The sequence below is a fragment of the Dasypus novemcinctus genome, chromosome 30 (genome assembly GCF_030445035.2).
Source record: "Dasypus novemcinctus isolate mDasNov1 chromosome 30, mDasNov1.1.hap2, whole genome shotgun sequence".
NCBI lineage: Eukaryota > Metazoa > Chordata > Mammalia > Cingulata > Dasypodidae > Dasypus > Dasypus novemcinctus.
The window spans coordinates 29,753,733-29,762,390 of record NC_080702.1 but is presented as its reverse complement, the minus strand read 5'-3'; the positions used below and the strand labels follow the sequence as shown (position 1 = coordinate 29,762,390).

At 70.1% G+C, this 8,658-nt stretch overlaps 1 protein-coding gene across 1 annotated transcript in view; it reads left to right on the top strand.

The window, feature by feature from the left end:
• The first annotated feature begins 1,982 nt into the window (after positions 1 to 1,982).
• ADGRL1 (adhesion G protein-coupled receptor L1) overlaps positions 1,983 to 8,658 on the top strand; it is a 38,733-nt gene continuing 32,057 nt past the window's right edge. Inside the window, exon 1 of the mRNA XM_058290487.2 lies at positions 1,983 to 2,182. The gene's annotated coding sequence lies outside the window, so the exon portion shown is untranslated. The remainder of the gene's footprint in view (positions 2,183 to 8,658) is intronic.

Here is an 8,658-nt window from a genome sequence, read left to right as displayed (position 1 = left end):
CCTTCCCCGAGGGTGCCAGCCCGGGTTTTTGCTCTCCCCCACCCATCCGTCTTCATTGAGTTGCTCTCCAGTTCCAGAAAATGGAGCCAGCGGCTCAGCTTCCAGGTCCAGCCTCTTGAGATCCTCACCGGATCTTACCTCGCAGCGCCTTCCCCCTCACTGCCCTCCCCCCATTAGGAGCCTCCCCCACCCCCCACTTTTCCCCCAGCCCCCACCCACCTCCCCGCACTGAGTTTTGTATGCGGCTCGAGTATCTATTGTCAGCTCGGGGACCCAGTTTTCTAGCACCCCCAAGGCGGGGGGTCTTGGCAGATCTAGCTCGGGGCCCGTTTGAACAGTCTCGGCCACTCCAGAGACGGGTGCAGGGCTCCCCCCCCTACCCCCGAAGCCTCGGCGCGAAGCCTGGCCCTCGGCTAGCAGCTCGGGAATCCGAGCTGCTTCCTTGTCCTACTTATTCAAGTTCAAGAGCTGCAGTGGATCCGCTCGGCTGTGGAACTCCATCCCGGGATTTTGCAGTGACTGAGAACCTAAAATTCACTTTCTGTACCCCCCTCAGTCTCCCTCCCTCCCCCAAAGCGAGGTTTTAGAGGCCCTTCCCCTGACGCCCCTCCCCGGCGCCCCTGTTGCCAGGTCTGCCCCCAGCCCCTGTCCGGTCGCCCGGGGGGCTCGCTCCGATCCACGCGCTCCAGGCCAGGCTTTGCGCTCGCCCTCGCCGCTTCTCCCGGGTCTCGCCGGGGAGCGGCCTCCCCTCGGCCTTCCCGGCGCTGCGCCCCTCGATCCAGGGGCCGCTTTTACCTGCCCGCCTCCGGGGCCGTCAGTCCAGCCCGCCCTCGGCCCCTCCCCGTCGTCGCTGCCGGGAAGCAGGGGGCAGCGCACTCTGTCGCCTCGGCTCCCCCCACACACACACCCCCAAGTCCCCTGCCAGCCCCCGCCCGCAGGAATCCAGGCCGGGTCTTGCTTGCTCCCGCTGCATTCGGCATGACGCAGGCCTCCGTCTCCCGAGGAAGGATCCGACCCGAAATTTGCGTGCCCCGCGTGCCTTTGGCCGTGGCGCTGCTGCCCCGCACCCCCGCGCCCCCCTCTCCTGCGTGATCCGATCCGGGTTTTGCAGACCCCTTCCAGATCGGCCCGGGCCCGGCGCGGCCTGCCTTTGCCCTCCCGGCCGGCGAAGTCCGCGCCGGGTCTTCCCTGCGCCCGCCTCCCCTCCCCCACCCACGCTTCTCCGCGCCGCTCCAGCTTCTCCTGCCCGCGCCCCGCGCGGCCGGGGAGGGGAGCGACGGGAAGGCGAGTCCGGTCCGGGTTTTCGCGCTGCTCGGCCCCCAGCTCCCCGGCGGGCTGCGCCGGCCGCTCCGGGCGGCGAGTCCGGGCCGGGTCTTGCGCGCGCCCGCCCGCGCCCCCCGCCCCCCCCAGGCCGGCGCGGGAGCGCGGGGAGCGGGGCGAGCAGGCGGCTTGTCATTGCTGGAGCCCCGCGCCGGCTCGCTCCGCGCGTCCTGCGGTGCCCGCGGGCCCGGCGCCCCCACCCCCCGCGGCCGCGGCGCCCCGTCCCCGCCTCCAGCCGCGCCCCCCCCTCCGCCCCGAGCCCCCCGCGGCCACTGCGGGGAGCCCGAGCCGTCGGCGCGGGAGCTGCGGCGCCCCCGCCCCGCCGTCTGCCGAGGAGGCCCCGGCCGATGGGGCCGCGCGGGCCCCGCAGCGGCGGCGCCGGGCGGCGGGGGGCTGCAGGGGCGCCCGCGCTGCCCCGTTAACCCCGGGGCCGCCGCCGCCGCCGTCGGGGGGGGGGCTGCCAGGTCGCCTGGGCGCGCACGTGCCGCCGCCGTCCGGGCTGCGGGGGAGATGCGGGCCGCCTCGGGGGGCTCCGCCTGGTCCCGGCCCCCGGGGCTCTGACGCCGCCCCCGCTCCCCTGCGCGGGAGGGGCCCGCACTCGCGCGCCGCGGGGACCGCCAACTGGATCGGTGTCATCTCCCCCCACCTCCCCTTTTTTTTTTTTTTTTTTTTTAATTTTTGGTCGGCGGCGGTGGTGCTGGGTCCCGGGGAGGAGGGGACACGGAGGCCGCTCTCGCCCCGCCGCCCCCCCCACCCCGCTCCCCCCCCGCCCCGGCTCCGGGAGATGTGCCGGGCGGGGGGCCCGGGTTCCCCGAGCCGCAGGAGAGACGCGGAGGGCCGAGCCCGCAGCGGCGCCGGACAGGTGAGTGTGTGCGGGGCCGAGACCCGGGGGAGGGGGGGGGACGCCGCACCTGGGCCAGGTGTGCGGGGAGGATGGGAGAGCCCGGATCTGGGGTGCGGGCCGCGGAGGGGGAGGGGAGGCCGGGGCCGCGCGGGTCACCGCACCTGCGAGGGGAGGGGCGCCGGGGGCGGCTCGCACCCACCGCCCGCGTGGGCCGGGAGGGGCGGCCCCCCCCTCCCCGGGCGTCGGGGGCGTGGAGGGGCGGACTGCGGGGGGCCCGGCGGGGGAGGGGGAGGGGGCCGCGAGGGTGCCCGCGCGTGGCTGCGTGTGCCCGCGCGCGCGCCAGCCTTTGTGGGGAAGCGGTGCGGCGGTGCCTGCGTGTCCCCGGTGCGTGTGCGCGCGGGCGCTTGGCGCCCTGTTTGTGTAGGTGTCTGGGTGGGAGCGCGCGAGGGTGCGTGTGCGCGCCGCGCGGGCCCCGGCGGAGCGGCGTCGGGGGCTGGCTCCCGAGCGCCCTGGGCTGGGGGTTGTTTTTCTCCGGGAGGCGGCGGCGCGGAGGTGCGGGGCGGGGGAGGGGGAGGAGGGGGTGGTGGTGGTGGTGGGGTATCTGTCTGGGTGTCGAGCCGGCTGCAGCCCCCGAGTGGGGGGCGCCGCTGCCAGGAGATGGGGTACAGGCGGGCGGCGGATCCGGGGTAAGCGCAGGAGGCGGTCAGGTTTGACCCACCCGGATTCCGGGCTTGGGGCACCCAGCTCCCCCCCCACCCCCACCCCCACCCCAGGTGTGTATTGAGCTCAACTGTTGGGGTTCAGTTGTCCTTCCCCGTGATGGTGCGGGGATGGGGGTCCGGGCCAGAAAGCGGGCATGCGTGGCCCGAGAATGCTCCTCTAGGTCCCTATGGGTGCCACGGGCACCCAGCCCTCCCCACGCACACCCCCCTGTCTCCACACTTTGGGGCCAGCCCAGCACGCAGCCCCCCCCCCCCATCCTTGCCTGGCAGCTCACTCCTTCTGTCCCGGCCCCCCCCCCCCAGCATCTGCACGCCGGCCAGGGGTCCCCCCACCGTCGCAGCCCGGGGGCACGAGGGGACCCTCGGCCCCCCGTGCAAACATGTGGCGCGCCTGGGGGAGTCGGGGGAGGGGCTCAAGATGGCTGCCAAGATGGCTGGCCCCTTCGCCGCCCGCTTCCCTCCCTCCCTCTCTCCCTCGCTCCCTCCTTGGCCCGCTCCCTGAGGGGGGCCACCGAGCGGGGATTGGACGGCGCCGGGACAGGTGTGGGCACACCTGAGCGGCCAGGTCTGGCCTGGGCCTGCTGACCTCGCTCCTGCCCCGGGGGGAGGGGCCAGGGGGTTGTGCTCCCCTCCCCAGCACCCACTCTCCCCCCCCCCCCAACCAGGGCCGTGACTGGGAGCCTGCATCCAGAGCCGGGGCCAGGACTCCTGCACCCGCACCTACAGCCCCGGGGTCACCCTGCCCTTCACCTGGACCTGAGCGCTGGATGGTCTTTGGGGTGCCAGGAGACCCACTTGTCATCCTCCCGTGCCACGCCGGGGGGCCCGGGAAGGTGGCACGCGCCCGGGGTCACACGCCCCAGCCAGGGGTGCCCCGGGCCCCCTCCCCTCTCGCGGAAATTTATTACTTAAAAGTAGGAATGAAAACAGTGGGGCACGAAAGGAGGAATACAACCTTCATTATCATATCGAGAAAATTATCCGCGATTTTCCTAACTAGCAATTTGCCTGCCACGCCGTTCAGAAGCGACTTGCCCGTTAATTAAAGAGATGAAAAATCATCTGGAAAGAGGGAAAGGGAACTAATTCCGTGCCTCGCCGGCGGCGATCCGCACCCGCGCGCGCAGCCACAGACGCGGGCGCCCACGTGCGGGCGCGGGCGCCTCCTCCCCATCCTCCCTGGGCTAACCTCCCCCCGGCACCCTGCTCCCCGCCGGACCTTCCCTCCCGGGGGCGGCCCGTGCCCAGCCCGCTCGCTGGGGGGGGGGGCTGGCGTACCCCAAGACTGCCCAGGGCAGATGGCTGCCCTTGAATGTGGAGGCGGGCCCTGGGTTGGGGAGGGCGGGCAGCTGGGGACAGGCGCACCTGAGCCGTGTGGCCCTGCTGGGAGGCGGCGGGAGGCGGGAGCCTCCGGGGTCTGGCTTCTATTCCCAGCCTGCCGTGGGGAGCCCCCCTCTCCTGGGGTGGGGGAGGCCTGAGAGGACCCCCTGCGTCTCTATCTGCACGCAGGTGGTGGTGTGGGGCGCTGCTGCTCCCAGCCCATTCATCCTTGGGGGGGGGGGCACTTCCCGGGGGTGTTGTGTGCTGCTCAGTCTCCCGAGCAGGTACCCCCAAGAAGAGTGGCTGGAGGTGGGGGGCTGGGGGGTGCCAGGCCTGCGGCGGGCGGGGGGGACAGCCAAGGCTCTGGTTTCTGTGTGGGCTCCTCTCCTGGATCAGGTTTCCCGACAGCCAGACATTTCCCCTCTTCCAGCCCCACCTCCCCCAGCTGGGGAGGGGCTCCTGGGGTGGGATTCCCTGGGTTCCACAGGGAACCCTGGAGGGGACAGAGCCCCCCCCGGCTCTGCGGGGAGAGGCCGGCGGGGGTCCTGCTGCCCCCAGGAACCCCGACTTCTGTCGCCTGTCGCTCTGTGTGCACGGGCCAGGTAGCACCGCCAGCCCCCGTGAGCTTGGCTGACCCTTGAGGGTTTTGCAGGGGGAGGGAAGCTCTGGGTGCGTCTGGGGGGGGTCCTCCTTGGAGCGAGGCTGGGTTCCCCCTCCATCCCATCCGTGGACATGTGGCAAGCACCTTCTCTGCCAGGGGATGGTGCTGGGGTCCTGTCCCCCTGGAGAAGGCCCCATAGAAGCAATTTTAGTCCAGGGGCTCGTGGGAGCTGGGGAGAAGGCGGTGGTCCCTGGGTCCCAGCCCCCCCCCCACTCTGCATAACCCACCCGCCCCCGGCTCTTGGGGTGCCTCTGCAAGATCTGCCCCAGCCTCCTTGCTGCTCCTTCCACATGCTAAGCTTGCTGCCACCCCAGGCCTTTGCACTGCCGTGGGCATTTCCCCCCAGATGTCTGCAGGACTTGCCGCCTCCCCCTGGCCCCTGCAAAATATCCCCTTCCTGGCATCCTCTGCCCTGGTCCCCGCCCCCCCATTTAAAATCTCAGCCATCCCCGCCGGGTCCACCCCCTCTGACCTGTCTTTTTCTGCCCCGTTTTTTGCCCACACGGCTTACGGCACGTCATTTATCTATTTATGCTCTTTGCTTATGGTCCATCTCCCCGAGTGGGACCCCAGGCGGGCAGGAACTCTGTTTCCGGGGTTTGCTTTTGGATCCCAGGTGCCTCGAATTCCATCTGGCCTGCAACAGGAGTGCCAGAAATCCTACCTGCATGCGTGGAGGTGGGGCAGGGCGTCCCCCCACTGTGCGGCTCCCCTGGGGTCCAGCCCCAGTGGGGGGGACCGAGAGGGGCCGCCCCTGTCCCCACATGCTCACCTGGTTAGGTGTGACCTGGCCAGCTCCTGGCCGTGTCCTGTGAGGGTCCCGTGGGGGCAGGTGGCGCCCCAAGAGGGGCTCCAAAAAGAGAGGGGCCCCTGGGTCCTAGCCTCTTGTTAGAGGGGAGCAGCACCCCAGAGTCAGGGATTCTCAGCCTTAGGGCTAAGTCTGCCCCGACACCAGGGAACTGGCCGCTCGGAAGCCCCCCGGCTCCCCACCCCGAATGCAAAATGTGGGGGGAGAGGAAGGCCTCAGAGAGTAGAGGCAGGAGCTAAAAAGATCCCTGCCCCCCAAAGCTGAAAATAGCCAGGGCGCTTCCCCCAGAGGCTAAAAATACCCACCAAGTCATCCATCAGCAGGCCGGGGGCAGGCCAGGTGGACGCACCTCTCTGTCCCTCCAGGAGGTGGGGCGGGCAGGTGCAGGGCGGGGGGTGTCCCGGGCGCTGTAGGGTGTTGAGTGGCCTTCACCCTCTGGGTGCCAGTAGCACCCCCATGTGGTGACAACCCCAAGCCACCTCCAGCCGTCACCCCGCGCGCCCTGGAGATGGAGATGGGGGTGAAATTGTCCCTTGCACCACGGAGGGCCACTGCTCTAAGAGTGACGGTCAGCAGACTTTTCGTGCCAAGAGCCAGACGGTTGAATTTTTGCAGGCTGGTTACATGTTCTTATTTTTTCATTTAAAAGCGTTCCCTGCTCGGCAGCACCCCCTGGGGGTGGGGGGACGTTGGGGCGCCCACCCGCTCACCCCCGTCGTCCCATGGGGACGGCTTGTACCCGGAAGTACGGTGGGCTCCGCCCTGCCCCTGCTGCTCCTGCTCTCCCGGGCTCCCGGCAGCCTCAGGGCCTTTGCACTGGCTGTGACTGTCCCTGGAATGCTGCCCCCCCTCCCTGAGCCCCTGCAGGGCCCCGCTCTCTCACCTTCCCGGGGCTTTGCTGAAGTGGCAGCTTCCCCGGAGAGGGCAGCCTTCCCTGATCACGCTCCTGAACGCTGCGGCACCCCGGCTGCACACACACACACTTGTACACACACTTGTACACACACCTGCTCCCCTGTCCCTGCCCCATCTGCCCCCGCAGGAACACGCTCGAGCGCGCGTCTCGCTTTCGCGTCGGGGGGTTTCTGTCTGGCTCGTTCGCAGCCGCATCCCCGCCCCCCTGGGACAGGGCACGACGTAGGTGCTGGCACCCCTGCCCCAAAATCGTGCAGAGTAGCCGGATGTTGTTTCTGACGCCCACAGCTGCCGCGGGAGGGTCTCGTCCCTGTTCTCCGCGTCCCCTACATCGTGGAGGGTTAACGTGGGGGGCCTCGTTGCGCTGCCCGCGGTAGACAGAGCCAGGATTCGAACTCGGGATCCTCGCCGATCCTTAGGGATGCGCCGCCTGGCCCTTTTCCCTCTTGCCCGTGGGGTGCTGTGGCCTCTCGCCCTGCGCCCTCTCCTCTCCCCGCGCGTCTCTTCCCCGCCGTGGCTCCGGGTAGCTGCCTTCCATGCCCTCGCCTTGCTCGGGTCCTGGGCTCCACTCCGGAGTGTGGGAACGCTCTGTGGGAACGTTCACCTCGCCCTTCTGCAAGTCAGGGAGGACTCCCTGGAGGAGGAAGCGTCCTGACAGTAGCCTCCAGGGGAGGGGACAGGGTCCGTGGGGGGGGGGGGGGGCAGGTCAAAGGGGAGAGGGAATCTCCCCACCCAGGGAGGCAGCCGCCCCTGTCCTGCTGGGCTGAGGGACCCCCGTTTGATTGGGGCTGTGAGAGGGATGGTGGACCAGCCCGGTGCCAGGGTCCCAGCCCTGGCCGTGACCCGAGAGGGCGGCAGCTCAGCCAGGAGGAGGCCCAGGAGAGACCGGGACGCAGGCGGGGGACCTGGGGGCGCCTGAGGTGGACGAGCGGGTGACTTGGTGGCTCGCTGCCTGCGGGAAGCTGTCGGTTCCTGGCTCAGGCAGCTGGGTGGCCAGAGAGGAACGCGGAGGGCGGGGTGGGGCGCACCCTCCGGCCCTGCCTCACGCCACCCCGCAGCCTGTTCCCCTCTCAGCGGCCAGAGGCCACCTGTGAGCGCCTGAGTCGGGGCCCGTCTGTCTGCTACCTAGAACCCTCCGTGGCTCCCACCATACGCAGGGCCAAAGCCGAAGTCTTCCCAGCCATCCCCCAGGTCCCGCGCTCACCCGGACGCTCCCGAGCGCGGCCCTGCCTCAGGACTTTGGCACATGCTGCTGCCCCCCCCAACCTGGGAGGCTCTTTTCCCAGGAAACTGCTTGGCTCGCCTCCCCGAGACCTGTGCTAAGGGGAGATCCCCCCCCCACCTGTGACTGTACCCCCGGCCGCCCCGCTGGCCCCTTCCAGTGTTTTCCTCCCGAACGCCGGCGACTGGGTAGGAGCTTGGGGACGCGCTCCACCGGTGACAGGCGGCCACTCCTTAGCCCGGGCTGGGCAGGTGACAGAGGACCTGGCGCGGCCCAGGCTGGAAGTCGCCCCCCGAGTCGGAGGCTCCGTGGCCGAGTCCAGGCGCAGCTAGGGGAGCCGAGCGGAGATGCGGGGCTGCTGCGGGCGTGGACACGAGGGATACCGGGGCCGTGACGGTGGGCCGAGCCCTTTGGAGGAAGGCCGGGTGGTGGTGGTGGTGGGGGGGAACGGGAGCCACTGAGAGGCGCGCGTGAGAGAGAATAGGCACATTGGAGAAGTGGAGCAGAGAAGGTCACGGTGGCGGCGAGCAGGGACCCTGCGGTGTGGTTCCTGAGGCAACAGGGAGCCATGGAGGGTTGCAGGCAGGGAGGGGCGCGGTCGGATTTTCATGGCTGCAGGGTGGCGCGCGGGCAGGTGGCAGGGTGGAGGGGAGAGGCCGTGGGGGAGATGCGTTGACACGCGCCCCCTCCTCTGTCCTCGGCCACTATCTGCCGAGCGCTTCTTTGTACCAGGTGCGATGGTGGGGACACGGCCAGGCACAGGGCCGTGGAGCTGAAATCTAGCGGGAGAGAGAAAACTAGCCAGTAGGCAATAGAAGGACGTAAAACAAGGGAAGGATGCGTGTG